At 37.9% G+C, this 21420-nt stretch overlaps 1 protein-coding gene across 1 annotated transcript in view; it reads right to left on the bottom strand.

Moving 5' to 3' along the window:
- The window catches only part of LOC138707725 (solute carrier family 4 member 11-like), a 412766-nt gene extending 394089 nt beyond the window's left edge, over positions 1-18677 (bottom strand). The window contains exon 1 of the mRNA XM_069837591.1: positions 18549-18677. The gene's annotated coding sequence lies outside the window, so the exon portion shown is untranslated. The remainder of the gene's footprint in view (positions 1-18548) is intronic.
- Positions 18678-21420: the final 2743 nt, after the last annotated feature.

Below are 21420 nucleotides of genomic sequence, written 5' to 3' on the forward strand. Positions count from 1 at the left end.
AATGTATGACTAATCGTGTAATCAGGAATATCTAATGTGTGACTAATTTTCCGTGTGATCCCTAATTTATGATGAATCATCTATATCTTGATAAATACGTATTTTACCCATGGTTACATATAGAGGACAGCAAGCCGTCTTCCTTTTCGAAACTACTGAGAGGAGTCTTAAATTTATGGGTGAAATCAAAACTTCTTGTGGCATTACCTTGTGTAGGCATAATTCCTTGTGTAGGCGATGTGGGTAGAAAGAAAATATTCCCTTATATTCTTATCCGTACTATTGATTCGATTATTTTGCTGTAGACAGATAAAAACACCGTGGGATGATTCTTTGACTTCTTAGAAAGTAAATAGGATTAAGGTAGTCAACATAAACAAGACTAGCCTACACTTGTCTTCGGGATGTCAGTTCAAATCTTCATGGCCAGATTAATAAACAAAAGTGCTTAACAATATTTCCGATCGCCTGAAAAATAAAAGAAACTTTTCTTTCATGATACAGCGGATGGTCTATTGATATCGAAAATGTTTTCAGAGCTTGAGTCTGTGTGTAAATCTAAATGTCGATCCCAGTTACAGAATTAAACGGCAATAAGAGAAACAGTTCCCAAGTCGGAAGGAATAATTGAATGCAAACAACAGCACGTACACAATGGAACGAAAAGTGTTTTCAGTTTCATGGGCCAAATAGCTGCTTTCATTTTGTGACATGAAGGAGGTTTATGTGGCTCCTAAAACCTATTTCGAAGAAATGTTTTGCCGTGACCGTTTTGCCCTGATCACTGCTCAAAAGAAATCATTGCACAATACTCCATTTATGTTTAGTTCTTCTTTTTAAAGAACGCGTATTCAGTTCACACACACAACATAATACACACAAAAGATTTTTTTTCAATTGAAAACATCTTCATGAAGAAATATAGCTTATAGTATTGTGAATATTATAAAAGCCGATACGTTATGCTAAGGACATGACATGAATATAGCATGATGTCAAATGAAAGCTAGATGTAAGGACTTGACAAATGTTGAAATTTCAAATCTTTGCCAAAAAATAAATATCCGAAGCTTCGTTCTTTCGCTTGCTCTGCTGAAGCCATGTTCGCTACAACTTACGTTTGTGAAAAATTATTTTCAACAATTAAAATAGTAAAAACCAAATTTAGATCACGACTGACAGACAAATACCTTCGTGATCAACTATGACTGGCAGTAAGTGATATAATTCCTGATTTTGAAACTTTGTCGCAGAGACATTCTGAAGACAGTTAATTTTAGGTTGTGATATTGTTCATTTATTGTTCATTTCTTTCTTCGTTACACGTACTAAACATTAGTTTGTAGCTTTGTACTGTATAAAATTATATTTAAGTGCTTGACGTAAGGAAAATGAAAATCCGTTAATAAGTCAGACAGTTGCTTCACTTCCCCTTCGGGTGTCCGCCTCCCTCCATAGGTGCTATGCACGTTGCAGGTTACACAGTGGCTCGGCGCACGATTACATTTTCGCCACCGCTGACAGAGCATTCATGTTCACAACGATATGTAACCGAAAACAGACCATGACACCCACCCATCCTACCAGACTTTACGGGAGGGAATAGGAGTATTTAATTCCAGCAGCTCTCCTTTTTAGCGCGGAGGAAATCGGTATCTTTACAATTACTGCCTCGGAGGGAAACGGGAAGAAAAATTACCGATGGAGGGAGTCGGTAGTCACCGTTTAATTAATCTACTGTAATCTTCTGTTTTTTCGATGATTTCTTCCTGATTTTCGCGAATAGATCGTGGAATGCTGCTTTCCAACACAAAGAGTCGGCCCATCCTTTCTTTGGGGAACAGTTCAACATTCTAAACCCAATTCGTTCTTCGTGTACTGACAGCAAAGAAGACAGAACAATCAAATCTCTTGAAGTACATATGGATGCAGAATTTTAACTTAATAGACACAGTCACGATCGGTCAACATCGCGAGTCAGTCTCGAAGTGCGGAGGTTCTTATTAGAAGGTGAGAGTCAAAACTTTGTTTACAGAATGTTGACTGTCAGCAGTATACAGAGCACAAGAAGTGAGGCTATAAATGAAATTCCGCGTGCAGTTAACATCTCATCCCACTCCAGTGTCAGTCCAGATCTATCCTTTTTCCCCTTACACTTTCAGCGAGTGCTTAACCTTTCTAAGAATAATGCTTTCTTCTACAGTATTTAAAGTGCATCGATTCAAAAGAGTTTTTCTCATCTTACAGTAGTATCCAAACAAATGTAACATTTTAAAATTCCTTTTCAGAACGAAACATTTGTTCGGATAAAATGTCTGCACTTTTAAAGGACAAAACTAAAATTCTTTCAATCATTTACTATCATAATACATTGCTCTCTTAAACTGACTGAGCATATTGGAAATTAAATCAATGGCTTTCCCAAAACACACTATGAAATGTTTCACATAAAACAATTTTTAGCTCGAAAAGGAAGCAAAAACGAGCAAAATTTTATTTAAATTTTTGTTTTAAATATCTCAAAGAACGCCTCCTTTCTATCATAATATTAAGATGGGAGAAAACTAGTTTTGTTACTTTATCGTTTATTTCAATTCTGCGTTAGTAGAATTTAGAAAAAAATTCTACAAATTCAAATTTTTAAGAATGAAGAAAACACGTTTTGAAACGACGCTTCTCATTTTAGGAACCCATCTATGGCCTTTTGAATTTGAAAATAATTTAGAAACACAAAACTTGTAAGTGCTAATACATTTCTGTTTTATCTGCTTTGAACGTAACATACTTGGTTCCAAGTTTCTGCTTGTCCAAAATTGAATTCATTGTGAACCAATACGAACAGTCCTGTTTAAGCAAATATAAATCCGATTGATTAATTAGTTCGTTCATTTATTTATTCATTCATTTATATCTCATTCCTGCTGCTCAGTCTTTTACACTTATAACAATGAAAATAACTTTTAGCTACAGTATATTCCTCACTGAAAACTGGAGTTTTTCCGGTAAGAGATATCCAAGAATAAAAATCATCAGTCTATATATGAAGTACCAGTTTACAAGATACATTTAGTTTGGGCCGCATTACACTGCTCCGTCGATATAGGAGAAGGCCAATGTTTACCTTCTAAGATATAATACGTGGAGCAAGTCCCCTGCAATCGGCAAGCATTGTGTTTAGGTAGAGCATGAATGTCAAGGAATAATATGGACAGTAAGAAATCGATCATACGGGAATGGGAATTTAGGAGTTGTTAATTGACTTATAAAAGTGAATCTGATACAAAGGTAATAAAAATTAATTTTATTTCCTACAATATATCCATCTATAAAATACAATAAACAAATAATTAAAAAAAATACATAGATAAATAAATAAAAAATACATTGAACTCTCCAGCAATATCCTTCATATTTTCGTCCTTTTGAAGGCGTTGAATAATATTTACTTTATCAGAAATACTCAGACATGAACGTGTTTGTGACATGATGGCTTATCGGTATGTGTGGGCCTGGATTCTCGTTACAACAGACCACGCTGTGCTACTGTATTTTGCTGTCTTTTTTAGAGTCAAACGCATTCCACTAAATCGGCGGAGAAGTGTACTCACAAGCAAGGAAGGAAATATTCTTTTACATACTGTACATTATATCTTACGTATAAATTCACGAAAGAAAGTTGCTAGTATACAAGCTGCAGTACTCCCAACCATATGAAAAAATATAGCCCTGAATTTTACGAAAACGTTTACGAAAGAATGTTGCTATTGGCCCTAGTCCTCACACGTAATATACAAAAGTGGACAAAAATATTAACTGGCTAGAATGTTTGTCAAGTCGAAGAATTAAGCATGGTGCATGCTCAGCGTCAAAAGCACCTGTTAGCAACACTCGAGACTATAGACAAATAACCTAGAAAGACCTCCAAATCAATTAACACTTTCGAGAGGCTATTGAAACGATGTTAAACTCAAGCTAATGTTGGCAATATAGGAACTACATCTCATGCCACACAGCCCGATCAGTATTTGAGTTCCCGAAAAGCACAACGTCTGTATAGGATTCAATTTCATAACAGATTTGTCCGAACCCGAGATCTGTTATCGCGGTAGCTCAGAGGGTACAAGATAGGCCTACAGAAAGCGTAGCTCAACAGCTAGGAAACCGGGGACCACAGCAATCGAATTAAGTTTTGGAGGCAGAAGAAGCTACGTATTTTGCGAATAGTGGACGAGGATCTGAGTGCAAGCACACGAGATAATGCACGAGGTGTTGGAGTGTCAAATTGGACAGTTCATAAGACCTTGCGGGAGAAGTTACTTCGTCCAAACCATTTCCAACGTGTCCAGTACCTTGGCTTAAACCAGCGTTGTCAGACAGAGACTAAACGGAGCGGAGCGCTCCACTATGACTCGTTGTGTGCTCCGGTGTTTCCACAGACATAAGCAAGTTCACGCTCTGACTGCACTCTCTAGCTCCACAACCGGTTTTGGAGCTTACAACTCTGACACTACTGGCGTAAACGATAATTAAAGCCATTAGAACTTCAGGGAAAAGGAAAAGCAAGATTAGAAAAAATACAGACATAAAAATGTACAATTGTAGTTGACAATTAAAAATTAGAAGTAGTGGGACGCGAGGGCAACTAAAAATTAAAGATTCCGCCAAAAATATAAAAGAATAATTATTGACAAGATTAAAAGTTCAGGGATAAATTCATACAAGAGCGATCGATATCCAACCAAAATACAAAAATACAAGAATGTACACAATTAGTCGGGTTATGGATAATTAAAAAGTCTGGCATCGGCAGTCTATAGCTTCGCGAGTTGTCTCCGACTTGAACGAGTGTTCTGGATGCATATGTGTTCGACTGAGACGTTACACGAAATGTCGAGGGGAGTAGAAAATTTTTCATATTACCATAGTTCAACAGTATCCTAATACAGTTTATTTTGCAGGAACGACACACACTGATCTGCTTTGTTTATCGGTTGGATTTGTCGCGCGATGGAGCACGTAGCGTGAGGAGAGTAAGATTTAATTTGATGTCACCTATCTGACGACACAGTAGAACTTGTTAGATGAATAAACACGTCCAGACGCCTCAATTAGTAGCCAAGCCAAGCACAATATACGCATAATAATCAGCATCATTGTGCTATGCCCGATGACTCAGTTGTCACTGTGTCAAATGCAACGATTCTCACGGATACCTCGTGGAAATGTCTACCTGGAAAGGCCGATGGCGATGCGATGGACATTAAAGGGTGGAAAATGTTAAGCATGGCTTCTTTCGGGAGGGAAGTAAAACTGATTGGTCCTTGTAGATTTGAGGCGTGTGAAAGAACCCCTTCCCTAAAAGTGGAAGCATTTAAACAAACTATTAATATCGAGAAGTTAGTGGGAACTATTTTGCGTACGTTTTCTGTTGAGTTTACGAAGAAGCGTGGTTTTTCCTTTTTCCAGCAGGAATTTGCGACAAAACATACAGCCCATTATTATATGAACTAACTTCATACAGTACCTAGGATAGTAGCGTTGGACGTTTGACGATCCCACCTATACCCAGGCCGTTGTAACCTTGCACCCGATAGCTTTGTGTAATGTTGGTAGCGAGAGAAGCGACGTTGCCACAATGATCACTACACAATAGCTGACTTAACTTACGCAGAGTTTACTATACTGTACCGTTAATTAAAATGGTAATTATTATGTAACTCTGCTCTTTATTACTGTCCTATTAGAAAAGCCTAACATTTTTTATGTCCACTGTATTTTTTTAATTTGATATTTAACGACGCTATATCAACTACGAGGTTATTTAGAGTCGCTGGAATTGGTAATAGCGAGATGATATTTGGCGAGAGGAGGCCGAGGATTCGCCATAGATTACCTCACATTTGTCTTACGGTTGGGGAAAACCTCGGAAAAAACCAAGCAGGTAATCAGCCCAAGAGTGAATCGAACTCGCGCCTGAGCGCAACTCCGGATGGTACTCAATGTAGCACATTATCTGCAGGAATGAAAGGACGCCCATACTGTACAGGGTGGAAGTGAAATAGCCTTGCAGATTTCCAGAGCGAATAGCTCATATTGTATGTAACAAAAAACTATAGGCCTAATAGCATATTGGTGGAAAGTTAATAGTTTTTTCAGAAAAAAATGCTTATTCCAAAAATGTTTAACAACCTCTTACTCGGCAACTACTGGGAGTAGGATCGTGAATTTTGTTCATATTTTTTTTATTTCATTTTATTGGGTTATTTTACGACGCTGTATCAACATCTAGGTTATTTAGCGTCTGAATGATATGAAGGTGATAATGCCGGTGAAATGAGTCCGGGGTCCAGCACCGAAAGTTACCCAGCATTTGCTCGTATTGGGATGAGGGAAAACCCCGGAAAAAACCTCAACCAGGTAACTTTCCCCGACCGGGATTCGAACCCGGGCCACCTGGTTTCGCGGCCAGACGCGCTGACAGTTACTCCACAGGTGTGGACTTTTGTCCATATCGATAGGAAATCTAATAAAGAATAATTTATCCCTCTGGCGTATTTCAATAGCGTGAACGGTTTTCGTGTAAATTTAATTTTTAAAACCCCTAAATTCAAGCCATTTCACGAAGTGAGCAAGTGGCAACGTCTCGGCAGACAGCAGCTTACGTACAGTACATGGACTCACCGAATTCGATAACTTCTGTATCGCGAGTAGAGTGTATTAGCGACGATGTTGCCTGACTGCTGAACCTTCAAACTTAATTTTCTTATTAACCGTGCATTTAATAACAAAAGGTAATATACGTTTTCCCTTCATTTACGTGTACTCTATCGTCCCTTTCAATCTACAAGGTTATTTCACTTCCACCATGTATACTGCCAAATTCTTTGCTCGTAACATTTACGAGTCCATACCAATTCTGACATCTGACTATTTACGCAAAAGATTGTCACTACCAGATTTATCAGTAGAGCCAGGATTTTATGTAATTACATCTTCTGTTTTTATATATGTAGCTGTCGCCCCTCATAGCGTAACTGGTATAGTGCTAGCTTCTATGCCCGAGGTTGCGGGTTCGATCCCGGCTCAGGTCGATGACATTTAAGTTTGCTTAAATGCGACAGGCTCATGTCAGTAGATTTACTCGCATGTAAAAACTCCTGCGGGACAAAATTCCGGCACACCGGCGACGCTGATATAACCTCGGAAGTTGCGAGCGTCGTTAAATCAAACATAATTTTAATGTTTAATTGTTTAAACATGGTGAATAACTATAGGTATAAAAACTTTCGATTTGCTTGTACTGTATATTTATTTTATTGGGTTATTTTACGACGCTGTATCAACATCTAGGTTATTTAGCGTCTGAATGAAGGTGATAATGCCGGTGAAATGAGTCCGGGGTCCAGCACCGAAAGGTACCCAGCATTTACTCGTATTGGGTTGAGGGTTTTCCCTCAACCAGGTAACTTGCCCCGACCGGGAATCGAACCCGGGCCACCTGGTTTCGTGGCCAGACGCGCTGACCGTTACTCCACAGGTGTGGACTTGTACTGTATATAAAATGCAGTAAGCTATAAAATATCCTAATTACAAATATTCTTGGGGTAAAAAAGAACCCAGATAAACACTATGAAATTCTAGAGCAGCTAACAAGTAATTTGCGAGGGCTATCCATTTCATTCTCAGTTAGCTCAAATAAAGGCGCAGAATAAACTTTCGGTGCATATTTGAAAGCTGTACAAACGGCCAATTCTACTCTAGTCACGTTAGTAGGAAACGTTCATCCGTTCTTCAGAACTGACTGCGGTTCGTGGCCAGAAAATTCTTAATATTCACGTTACATTTGATGACCGGCTATAAACTGCTCGGACTACTGCATTCTGTCTATTCGCAGAAATCGTATGAATGATCAACTGTTAAAATTACTGAAGTTGTCTAAATTCTTTCGAAGAAACGTCATTGGATGTGGAGTGGATAGGTTACAGCTACTTTTTATGTATCTCACTGATTTATGGCAACGTGGTTTAGAAGTTTCTTCCTCAACTGCACACGGTGATACCAAAGTTCTTCACTTACAAAAATACGTAGCCTTTTACTCGTATTGCCAGCACGATCCTAGACTCCCACTGGAGTAGCCCAGGGGTAAGAAACCTAGTCTCCTGACTCGAGTCCCTGTTGTGGTGATTACCTTGTGATTTTTCAAGGCTCTCCACAACAGTAAGATGAATGTTACCTATTTCATGACGAGTCTTCAGTGTCGTCTCGCCAAGATACTCTTTCGCTATACACCACAGTCTAGTATATACAGTCGCGAAGCTCAATACGTAGTAAATATGCAAACATTAGATAGTTGCTCACCACTAGGATCGCTAATATCGCCTCATTACAGGCAATGCAAAATAGTACCGTCACAGTCTATTGTTTCTAGCACCCTCTAAACTCAAGCTTCGTGACTGTATATAGTAGACTGTGCTATACACGTACCTAATTCTACCAATAATATCGCAGTTTATATGGCGTCTTAATAGACTGAAAACAACAGAGCGAATTTTTATTGAAATAGGCACATTTTAACAGACATGCGTTTATTCTGCACTTACGAATTCATACTTATTCCTACTTATTCCTTATTCGTACCAAACCAGTAGAGTCCAATTGAGTACAGCGAGGACTATAGACGTCATCCGCGCCTAGCTTTGCTCCCGCTCGCTACAGATGATACGCAGTTCACAAACAACGCATACTATCATTCTGTGAAGCTGTGTACAGTTGTGAATAGTTTGAAGAATATTGTTAATTTATATCAAGAATTTAGGTCTTGAATAAAGTGAGCTATTCTGTTATTATTGTATTATTTACGTAATATTCATATTATGCATGATTCCAAAAATATAACCTCATCTGTTATTAAATAATTATGCAAACATGAGCATGTAACACGTTTATTTTTTCCCGGATTATTTTTCGTTAAATGTTGACGTCTCGTGCTGCTATGCATTCGATTGCGTTACAGTCCAAGTTCAACAGCGGAATTACGATAAGAACTTTCTAGCTGTCATTACAAGAGAAATGAAAATTTTTCTTGAAAACAATTGTTGTTTGTTGTTTAGTTAACTGTCCGAAGACAGGTCTGAACCTCATAAGTAATACCAAGAAGGCACCACTTATGGGGCAACTAGACCAGCAGATAATGGGGTAGGGTGACATCGCCGACTAGCTACATATTACATTATTACACTATGGGTTTAATATTATGAGCCACATACGAAATACACTATTAGATTCACAAAGTAGTTGTTCACGTGATCATTATTGTTTTTGTCGTGGTCCTTGTTGTCTTTGACATGTCCCTTGCGATCTTTGTTGTCTTTATCGTGGTCCTTGTCCTTATCGTCTTCCTTGTGCTGCTTTTGTCATGGTCCTTATTAGGTATTTGTCTTTGTCATTGTCCTTATCGCGGTCTTAGTCCCTATCATGGTTCTTGTCGTGATCCTTATTGTGGCCCATATTGTGGTCTGTATCGTAATCATTCTAGTGGTGCTTGCCGTGGTCCATGTTGGGATCTTTATTGTGGTCCCTGTCTTTGTTATTACCGTGGTCTTATAGTGGTCCTTGTCAGTCTCATAGTTCTTATCGCAATCCTGTGATCTTTATCGTGGCCCAATGTCGTTGTCCATTTCATGATCATTCTCGTGGTGCTCGTCGTGGCCTATGTCATGATCCTCATCTTAGTCCTTATCTTTGTTCTTATCGTTGTCCTCGTCATTGTTGTGGTCCTCGTCATTCTCCTAGTTCTTATCGCAATCGTGGTCCTTGTGATCTCTTTCATACTCGTCCTTGTGATCAATGTCGTGGTCCTTATAGTGATCCCCATCAAAGTGCTTTTCGTGGCTCATATGTCATCCTTATCGTGGTCCTCGACTTTGCTTTGTCCTTGTCACCTTTGACGCAGTCCTTATCGCGATCCTTTCGTGGTTCTTCCATGGTTTTCTTGGTTCTTATCATAGTCCTTTCGTGGTCCTTATCGTGGTACTTATCATTCTCCATGTCGTGATCCTTACCGTGATTTGTGTCTTTATCGCAGCCGTTAGAGCGGTCCTTTTTGTTTTCTCTACGGTCCTTATCATAATGCTTTTTGCCATTGTAATGGTCTTCATCGTTTCAATTGTTGTACTTGTCATGATCTTTATAGTGATATTTCTTGTCTTTGTCATGATCCTTATATTCGTAAATTTCGAAGTACTTATCGTTGTCCATGTCTTGGTTCGTACCGTGAGCCTTGTTTTGTTTGTCGTTGTCCATGTCGTGATCCTTATCGTGATCTTTGTCGTGGTGTTAATAGTGGTCCATATCTGTGATCATTATCGTGGCCCATGTTGGGGTCCTTATCGTGATCCTTGTCATGGTGCTTGTCGCGGTTCATGCCGTGATCCTTATCCTGGTCTTGTCATGATCCTTGTCGTGGTCCATGTTGTGATCATTATCGTCGTCATTGTCGTGAACATTATCGTGGTTCATATTGAGGTCCATTATTGAGATTCTTATTTTGAAGCTTGTCGTGTTTCATATCGTGATGCTTACCGTGGTCTCTGTCGTAGTCCTTATGGTGCTTCTTGTCGTGGTCCATATTGTGATACTTATAGTTTTCCTTACCGTGATTCATGTCGTAATCCTTATTGTGGTCATTGTCGTTCATATCTTCGTCCCTTTCGTGGTCCTTATAAAAGTCGTTTATATCTTTGTCTGGTTCTTATAGTTGTCCTTGTCTTTCTAATAATCCTTTTCGTGGTTCTGATCCTTGTCATAATCCTTATCGTGGTCCATGTCGTGGTATTTATTGTAATACTTATCGTAGTGTTTGTCGTGTTTCTTGTAATATGTTATCGTCTTTGTTGAGGTACTTAGACTAGTTGCCTCAAAAGTGGTGCTATATTGGTATAATTTGTGGGATTCAGAGCTGTTTTCGGACAGTTGACTATACAACAAACAACATATGCTCTCCCAGTGACTCACTCCCTCATTAGCTCACTTACTCGCTCAATTATCCATTTACTCATTCACTCACACACAGGTTCACCCACCCTCTCACACACTTGTTTATCCACCCACTCAGACATTCCTTCACCAAATCGCTCACGAGCTCCCTTATACCTTCGTTCACACACCTTTTTTCCCCCTCCCGCTAATACACCCATTTACTTCTTCACACATACACACATACCCACACACCCGCTTAATGCTTCGCTTACATACCTGTTCACTCCATTACTCGCTCGCTCATTCACTAGCTCACTCGTTCACTCATTTATTCAATCATTTTCTCACTCATTTACTCATTCACTCACTCATTTATCATTCACTCATCTGTTCACCCATTCACAAATTCATTCACTCACTCACAAATTCATTCATTGACACATTAATTCACACATTCATTCATCCATTGATCACCATTCACTCATTCATTCCAACATTCACTCATTTACTCACCCACTCATTTCCTCACTATTTCCTAGTAACTCACTCGTTTAACCCTCAATCATACATTTACTCTCCAACTCATTTTCGCATTCACGTACTTATTTACATATTCACTCGCTAATTTAACCATTCACTCGTTCATTTACCCACTCATTCATTTACCCTTACACCTACTCATTTACTCATTCACTCATTTACCCATTCACCTACTCATTTACCCGTTAACTCATTTACAAATTCACTCAACCAATTACAAATTCACTCACTATTTTATCCTTTCACCTACTCACTTACCCATTCACTCATTTACCCACTCACCCACTCATTTACCCATTCACACATTCACTCACTTATTTACCCATTCACTCACTCATTTACCCACTCACCTACTCATTTACCCATTCACTCATTTACAAATTCACTCAACCACTTACAAATTCACTCAACCACTTACATATTCACTCATTTACCTATTCACTCATTAATTTACAAATTCAATCATTCCTTTATCCATTTATCACTTACCCATTCACTCACTCATTTACCCATTCACCTACTCACTTACCCATTCACTCACTCATTTACCCAGTCAGCCACTCATTTACCCACTCACCCACCCATTTACCCATTCACCCATTCATTCATCCACTCATTTACCCAATCACCCACTCATTTACACATTCACCCACTCATTTACACATTCACCCACTCATTTACCCATTCACTCACCCATTTACCGACTCACTCACCCATTTACCCATTCACTCACTCATTTACCCATTCACTCACTCATTTACCCATTCACTCACTCATTTACCCATTCACTCACTCATTTACCCATTCACTCACTCATTTACCCATTCACTCACTCATTTACCCATTCACCCACTCATTCATTCAATCATTTACCCATTCACCCACTCATTTACCAAATCACGCACCCATTTACCCATTCACCCAACCATTTACCCACCCATTCATCCCCTCAGTTACTCAATCACTCACCCATTTACCCATTCACTCACTCATTTATTCATTTACCCATTCACTCACTCATTTATCCATTTATTCATTCATTTATCCATTCACCCACTCACTCATTTATCCATTTATTCATTCATTTATCCATTCACCCACTCATTTACCCATTCACTCATTTACCCATTCACTCACTGATTTACTCATTTACCCATTCACTCATTTATCCATTTATTCATTCATTTACCCATTAACCCATTCATTTACTCATTCACCCATTCATTTACCCATTCACTCACTCATTTATCCATTTATTCATTCATTTACCCATTCACCCACTCATTTACCCATTCACTCACACATTTATCCATTTATTCATTCATTTATCAATTCACCCACTCATTTACCCATTCACTCACTCATTTACCCATTCACTCATTTACCCATTCACTCACTCATTTATCCATTTATTCGTTTATTTACCCATTCACCCACTCATTTACCCATTCACTCACTCATTTATCCATTTAATCATTCATTTACCCATTTACTCATTTATTCATTCACTTACCCATTCACCCACTCATTTACCCATTCACTCACTCATTTACCCATTCACTCATTTACCCATTCTCTCGCTTATTTACCCATTCCCTCACTCATTTACCCATTTATTCATTCATTTACCCATTCACCCACTCATTTACCCATTTACCCATTCACCCACTCATTTACCCATTTACCCATTCACTCACTCATTTATCCATTTATTCATTCATTTACCCATTCACCTACTCATTTACCCATTTACCCATTCACTCATTTATCCATGTATTCATTTATCCAATCACCCACTCATTTACCCATTCACTCACTCATTTATCCATTTATTCACTCATTTACCCATTCACTCACTCATTTATCCATTTATTCATTCATTTACCCATTCACCCACTCATTTACCCATTTACCCATTCACTCACTCATTTATCCATTTATTCATTTTCCCAGTCACCCACTCATTTACCCATTCACCCACTCATTTATCCATTTATTCATTCATTTACCCAGTCACCCACTCATTTACCCATTCACTCACTCATTTATCCATTTATTCACTCATTTACCCATTCACCCACTCATTTACCCATTTACCCATTCACTCACTCACTTATTCATTTACCCAGTCACCCACTCATTTACCCAGTCACCCACTCATTTACCCATTCACTCACTCATTTATTAATTCATTTACCCATTCACCCACTCATTTAACCATTTACCCATTCACTCACTCATTTATCCATTTATTCATTCATTTACCCAGTCACCCACTCATTTACCCATTCACTCATTCATTTATCCATTTATTCAATCATTTACCCATTTACCCATTCACTCACTCATTTATCCATTTATTCATTCATTTACCCAGTCACCCACTCATTTACCCATTCACTCATTCATTTATCCATTTATTCATTCATTTACCCATTCACCCACTCATTTTCCCATTTACCCAGTCACTCACTCATTTATCCATTTATTCATTCATTTACCCATTCACCCACTCATTTACCCATTTACCCATTCACTCACTCATTTATCCATTTATTCATTCATTTACCCATTCACCCACTCATTTACCCATTTACCCATTCACTCATTTATGCATTCATTCATTCATTCATTCATTCATTCATTCATTTACCCAGTCACTCACGTAAGTGAATTACTCAATTTCGTAACTGTTTATAGACATGACATCCTAAACTCATATGAAGATTTTCCAACGAACACTGCAAATTCGTAAATAGCGGGCCTTTGGTACCATCATCAGCATGGCCCAAGAAAGACGCTTAAACATAAGAAGGGGAAAAACAACCTGTCCTTTCGAGGGAATTTAAATATCAACTTATGTAAACCTAGGCAAACTAATATGGGCTCAGATTCCCACTGCATTCAAGATATGTATTCTTTCGGATCAACAACATATGCCGTATATTATTACGTAATGGAAGAAATATGAACTACCGTCAGTCATATACTTTATTCTGTCTTCGTGTGGACTGCTGCAATTAAAATTATTCTTCCTATAAAAATAACATTCCTAGTCTTGGCCAAGTTAATTAGGATTATTTGGTTAATTTTCAGCTCCAGTTATTTCTTTTTAACCTTTTAACCTTATAATTGTATTATATATGAACACAAAAAATATTCTCATGGTTACTTTTCAGCCTTCTGTGGTACTCTACGTAATGTAATTGGTACAGTGAATAATCAAACCTAATTATTTTACTTTTATCATTTAACTAAACTGATTCCGCGTTCATATGATAAAACATGAAATTCAATTCTGTAACTAAAGAACATTGCAATATGTTTTGTAGTAAATTTCAGGATTACAAGCTAAATGGAAATGTTTTGGCAATACGATAATTAATTGCACACATACAGTACGATCTGGCATCGAAGAGTAGCTAGACAAAGTCGGGAGTCATTGTACAGAAAGAAATCAACCCACGCAATGCTGGAATTTAAACAGAAGTCATTTAATTTAAAAAAAAAATCACTCTGATATTTTTATTAAATACTACCACAAAAATTTTTCAAATTTTGAAAATAAAAATTGGTTGAAATAAAAAAAATAAAGAAACAATGTTACACGCTTGATTAATTGTTTTATGAGAAGCGGTTTCTTTTTGCAGAATGCCGCTCAATTCTAGTTTTATTAAATCGACATTTGCAGTAGGCCTATTAGATTTCAAGAATACAGCGTTCTTAGACGTAACACGTACACATACGAGTATACATGCCACGTGAACTAAACAAAGAAAAAATAATGAAGTTACATTTGTTTATTTGCTACTTGTTTTAACCCGAAACTTGGTGTTTGATTAGTAATATTAAGAACCTTAATAATTCTCTTTTATATTGTAGGAGAGTTCAAGATTTAAAATAAAAGACAATTACACATAATCACGTACTTCAATATCAATAAAAGCAAGAACACTAATTCTGTAGTGCTCGAGAAAAGTGGCAAAAGTCAAAAATGTTAATTTTACAGGAGAAGGAAGAAAAACTGTCTACACACTGGTTTATGACGGTTTGATTTTCTTCTGTATGAATTATTGTAATGGGAGAAATACTTATGTCTCTTTTCCCAAGCGAGCAGATGTTCCGTAAGTTGTCAATAAATTAAAAAGAAATGTTTGTGAAACTGACTTATGCCACTTTTCCCAAGCATTGCAGAATTACAGCGGCGTAATCAGAAACTCTAACAAAATCTTTCTTCGTAGTAAAGAAACAAATAGTGAATCTTCGATCCCACTACTCACAATACACGGGACAAAAGAGCGTAATTAAATCATTGAAAATAACCTCAAATTATAGTACACTATTCTAGAGACACTATCTGATGACTGCGAAAGCTAGACATTTACCCAATCCGCCCCAAATACCTCTGTTTCTTATGTATTTTATTGTAGTAGGTTATTTTACGACGCTTTGTCAACATCTTCGGTTATTTAGCGTCTGAATGAGATGAATGTGATAATGGCGGTGAAATGAGTCCGGGGTCCAACACCGAAAGTTACCCAGCATTTGCTGATATCAGGTTGAGGGAAAACCCCGGAAAAAACCTCAACCAGGTAACTCGCCTCGACCGGGAATCGAACCCGGGCCACCTGGTTTCGTGGCCAGACGCGCTAACCGTTGTGGACTGTTTCTTATGTATTTTACCAATGATTTTCTCATTTTTAGTAGGTTATTTAACAACGCTTTATCAACATCTCAGGTTATTTAGCGTCTGAATGAAGTGAAGGTGATAATGCCGGCGAAATGAGTCCCGGGTCCAGCACCGATATTTACCCAGCATTTGCTCATATCGGGTTGAGGGAAAACCCCGGGAAAACCTCAACCGGGTAACTTGTCTCGACCGGGATTCGAACCCGGGCTACCTGATTTCGCGGCCAGACGTGCTAGCCGCTACTCCAAAGTTGTGGACTATTCAGGGTAAATTCGGGTACTTATCTACCTAAAGGCGTATACGCAAGGCATTATAGCAGCCTAAACAATCCAAATCTAATCTATCACTGATCCCCGACCTTACGAAAACTAGCTTATGTAGGCCTATTTTGTAAATATTTTCAATAGCTTTACCAAGAGAAGGTGGATGGCAAAAGGGCGAATATTCTTAGAAAATTGTGAGTATCTGCAAGGCATACCGAAAGTCTAAATCAAATGAACCTACCTGTCGCTGATTCCTATATGTAAGGCATGCCAAAAGTCTAAACTAACCTATACTGTCACAGATTTACATATACAACCTGTCACAGATTTGTATACGCAAAGCATACGAAAAGCCTAATCTAACATAACCTAGCCACCGGCGTAGCTCAGTCGGCTGAGGCGCTTGCCTGTCGATCTGGAATTTGCTTTGGCGTGGGTTCGATTCCCGTTTGGGTTGATTACCTGGTTGGGTTTTTTCCGAGGGTTTCCCCAACCGAAAAGGAAATGTCAGGTAATCTATGGGGAATTCTCGGTCACATCTCGCCAAATACCATTTCGATGTTACCAATTCCATCGACGCTAAATAAACTAGTAATTGATACAGCGTCGTTAAATAACCAAGTAAAAAATCTAACCTGTCACAGATTCCCGCACCTCTCTATCTCCACTTTCACAGGAAATTTCGCCCCTTATTTTTGGTGTGAAATTGGCGCCGGCAATCTTTCTTTTTTTCCGTTTCTGATACATATGACTCAATTATAAGCCAAGCATGTAAATACATTTGAATCGCACTTTTTAGAAAGGAACCAAGTCGAAATGTTCTATTTTTCAGGAGAGCAAAAGAACTTACTTTCATGAATAAATACCAGTGTACCAGTGCCGTAATATAAACATTAACTCGATGTTAGAGATACAGGGAAAGGTTTGTTTAAGTTCCTTCCTTTGTTTATCTTTGCGTCTTGGAAATATTAATTACTTCATCAGAAGAAATAAAAATGACAAATTTTGACTTAGTTCCTTTCTAAAAAGTGCGATTAATTTGTACTTCAGCCTGGCAACGCAGTATTGCAGAAATACAATGTATTTTCCCAGACATGTATATTTGTAAATTGATATCATCTGTTTCATTTCATTATTAAATAACCCAATAGAAATTACACGTCAGTCCTGTGTGTAGTGCGTAGCGAAATGGAAGATTCAATATAGTATAATTATATACATAATTTAAAATCGATACATTAAATTCGCAATTTTCCGTTTTGAAAATATAGTTACTTAATAATTAACCGCCAAATCATGTTCAAATTGTAACAGAAATTCGTTTAGATTGTTGAAAATATCGATGGCTCAGAATGAGACTGTTACATCTCAAAAATAGAGATTTTTCAGTAGAGCCATTTAAAGTTTTCCATTGTATATGGCAAATCAGAGAATCATGGCACAACAATGTGCATTTATGTCCCACTAGGAAATTTTTAGAGTTTTAAAACTTTCACATAGCATAGTTCTCAATTTAAGTGTTCAAATGATGGTAATAACTCAAAAAGTGAATTTTTTGAGTTGTAACAGTCTCGTTCTGAGCCATCGATATATTATGAATGACCAAGATCATGTGCTTCCCGTTGAAAGTAACAATTCAATCAGAGCTTATTATTTAAAGTAATTCAGTTTTTACAAAATAATAATAATAACAATAATAATAATACATAACAAAATATTTTCTGGACATGAGATACAAAGCATTAAGTTGCATTGATTAAAGTTCTCGTTAACACTTTGTTAAAAACATAAAATTTACCTTGTCATACGTTAAAAGTGTTAAAATTGTTAAAAAAGTTATTTACCTTCGACAGACGTCTGTCGAAGGTAAATACCTTTTTTAACAATTTTAACACTTTTAACGTGTGACAAAGTAAATTTTATGTTATTAAGTTGCAATTAAATTTTTCAGTTTCAATAATATTATTACTTAATTTTAATAATCAAAACATGTTTACTTCGCATATTAATTAATTAGAATGTGTTGATTTTGTGAGAGTTTCTGTATCTAAATTAGGACAAAGAAGTTGAGTACGAACCATAAAGGAGGCGCCATTCTTCGTCCTCGAAGATCCATTTGGAGTGCCGCGGAAAGCGGGGACTGGAGTCGACGTTCCCGTAGCGCCGTCCAGACGCCGGATCGCGGAACGAGCCCCTCACGCGCCGGATGCTCATTGCTGACTGACTCTGCTCAGATGGAGGCTGGCCCGTGTCGAGTCCCATGAAATCGGTAAATGGGAAGGAAGGAGAGTTGGGCTCTGGGGGGAGGGAAGTTGTGTTAGCCGTGCGGAAACTACGACTGGGTACGATCGGACCACGTCTTAAATACTGTAATGTAACGAAACCAAATACGCAAGCGCCAATAAACGTTTGTTTAATACTAGGGGGGCAAAGCAAATCTCTAACGTTATAGGTTGTCTACGTTGACAGTTAGAATCTCGTCCGCGCATGTATCTTCATTGTTGATAATATAACGATCTGTTTTGTCGCATCTGAAGACAGCACAATATGCTGATCGATGTGACACAACTCCCACTGCGTTTCTGTCTAGTATATTTTTTATTGAGTTATTTTACGACGCTGTATCAACACCTAGGTTATTTAGCGTCTGAAAGAAATGAAGGTGATAATGCCGGTGAAATGAGTCCGGGGTCCAGCACCGAAATTTACCCAGCATTTGCTCGTATTGGGTTGAGGGAAAACCCCGGAAAAAACCTCAACCAGGTAACTTGCTCCGTCCGGGATTCGAACCCGGGCCAACTGATTTCGCGGCCAGGCGCGCTAACCGTTACTCCACAGGTGTCGACTGTCTAGTTTATCTAATTGAAAATGACCCAAATGGAAGTTAAAATGACAGTTAGGAAAAATATACGATGTAGTTACATATTTAACTACAGTAACAAACAGTACACAGAATTGAGAGAATTATTATTATTATTATTATTATTATTATTATTATTATTATTATTATTGGGTTATTTTACGACGCTGTATCAACATCTAGGTTATTTAGCGTCTGACTGATATGAAGGTGATAATGCCGGTGAAATGAGTCCGGTGACCGTTACTCCACAGGTGTGGACTTGACAGAATTAACGCAAATCGTGACGTGGTAACAAAAAACGTCTTGATAGAGCTCCTTCAATCATCGCTGCGTGAAGCACTTAGGGAATCAAACAAAGTTGTCCTAAAAGTGGAAATAATTTTATTACAGCACAAACATGCCTTCTGCAGTGGCTGAGTGATCAGAACTTTAGCCTGTCACGCAGGCGGTCCGGATTAGAGTCCCTGTCAGGCCTGGGATTTTTCATTGAGAAACCCACAGTGACACGAGGTGGACAGGGTCGTAGTTGGGGGTTTCTCTCGGGGTACTCCCGTTTCCCTATATTAACCCATATATGCCCACAGGGTCGTTAACGACCCACGTCATATTTTTATTAGTTCCTTTAATTTTTTTTTTTTTAATTTTCAGTTGGACACCATCATTATGTGTTCGATAATATACTGGCAACACTTTAGTTTGTCCAATTGTTCCGTTGTAACTCTCTGCAATGCATTTTATCTGAAAATGTGTAACACTTAGTTTGGTTATAATGCACGTCAACAAAGAAATGTAAGTAGGCACTTCATTGTTAAGTATTTTAGTTCTGTTATTGTTTTATTACATCAGGCAAGCAGTAACCAATATGATTACATAAGGTGGAATCATGAATTGTATTCAGTAGAGGCGTAATAGTGTAACAAATTTGGGTGGGTCGTTTTCTACCCTATGGGAACCTCTCGTGCATTTTGCTAAATTTTCTAATAATATTATTATTGATAATTGTGAGCAGATTTTCTTTACTTTCATATTCCCTATGAAAATTTATGAAACATTTACGATTTATAAATACGTGAAGTAATGTTTTAGGAAAACTACTATCCCGCTAACAGAGCTAACAAGCAAACATTCTGATGAGGGCAAATAAAAAAGTTAATTTGTTTTTCTTCCACCACGTTAATAATGTCAAAAGAAGTGCTTATAAAAAATTTTGGCCATCGACCACAATTACGAGGCTGTCCAGAAAGTAATTTTCCCTGGGGCCGTTTATAGAAAAAAAACACAATTGCATGGAAAGACTCATTGAAACATATACAGCAATTGTTGCGCTATTTGTCAACATATCCCCAACTGGAATTGAGACATCTGTCACACCAAGGGGTCAATTTTTGTATCTTTGTTTCGTAGAAGTCAGCCGCTTGGGATCGGAACCAACGTTTGATAGCCGTTTGCAAGTCTCTGTCGATCCCATGATATGACGAATATCTCAAGTTCGGTGAGAATATGTTGAAAAATAGCTCTGCAATTGCTTTGTCTGTTCCAATAAATTTTTCCAATGAAATCGTATTTTTTTTAACTTCCCCTGGCGAACTTATTTCTTTACGGCCCTCGTAATTGCGGTTGAGTGGCCAAAATTTGTATAAGCACTTCTTTTGAGGTTATTAACATGGTGAAAGAAATTAAATAACTTTTTATCTGCATCCATCAGAATGTTTTCTTGTAAGACGTTTCTTTTCCCTTATTTTAGAGATAATTACGACAAGTCTCACAAAAAGAGTCTTACCAATTTCGAAATATTGGAAGAACTTGAGACAGTATTTTCTCAAGAAAATATTTCAAATATTGAGTGGTTCTACAATCTCCTGAAGATGACGGTAATGAAACTGGTGACGATTTCTGTTGACGAAGATTGTAACAATCTCTGTGCCATCGCCAACTTTAGGCTCCAGCTGAACAGTAATAAAAAAATTCCTATTATATCAAACATGTAAAAGGTTGACTAAATTATGTCCAACAACCTTAGTAAATACGCCCTTTTACAGACCTGCAGAACTGTAGCTCTTGAGAGCGACTTCTTTCCTCCCCTCTCT

Source organism: Periplaneta americana, chromosome 10, assembly GCF_040183065.1.
Source record: "Periplaneta americana isolate PAMFEO1 chromosome 10, P.americana_PAMFEO1_priV1, whole genome shotgun sequence".
Taxonomy (NCBI): Eukaryota; Metazoa; Arthropoda; class Insecta; order Blattodea; family Blattidae; genus Periplaneta; species Periplaneta americana.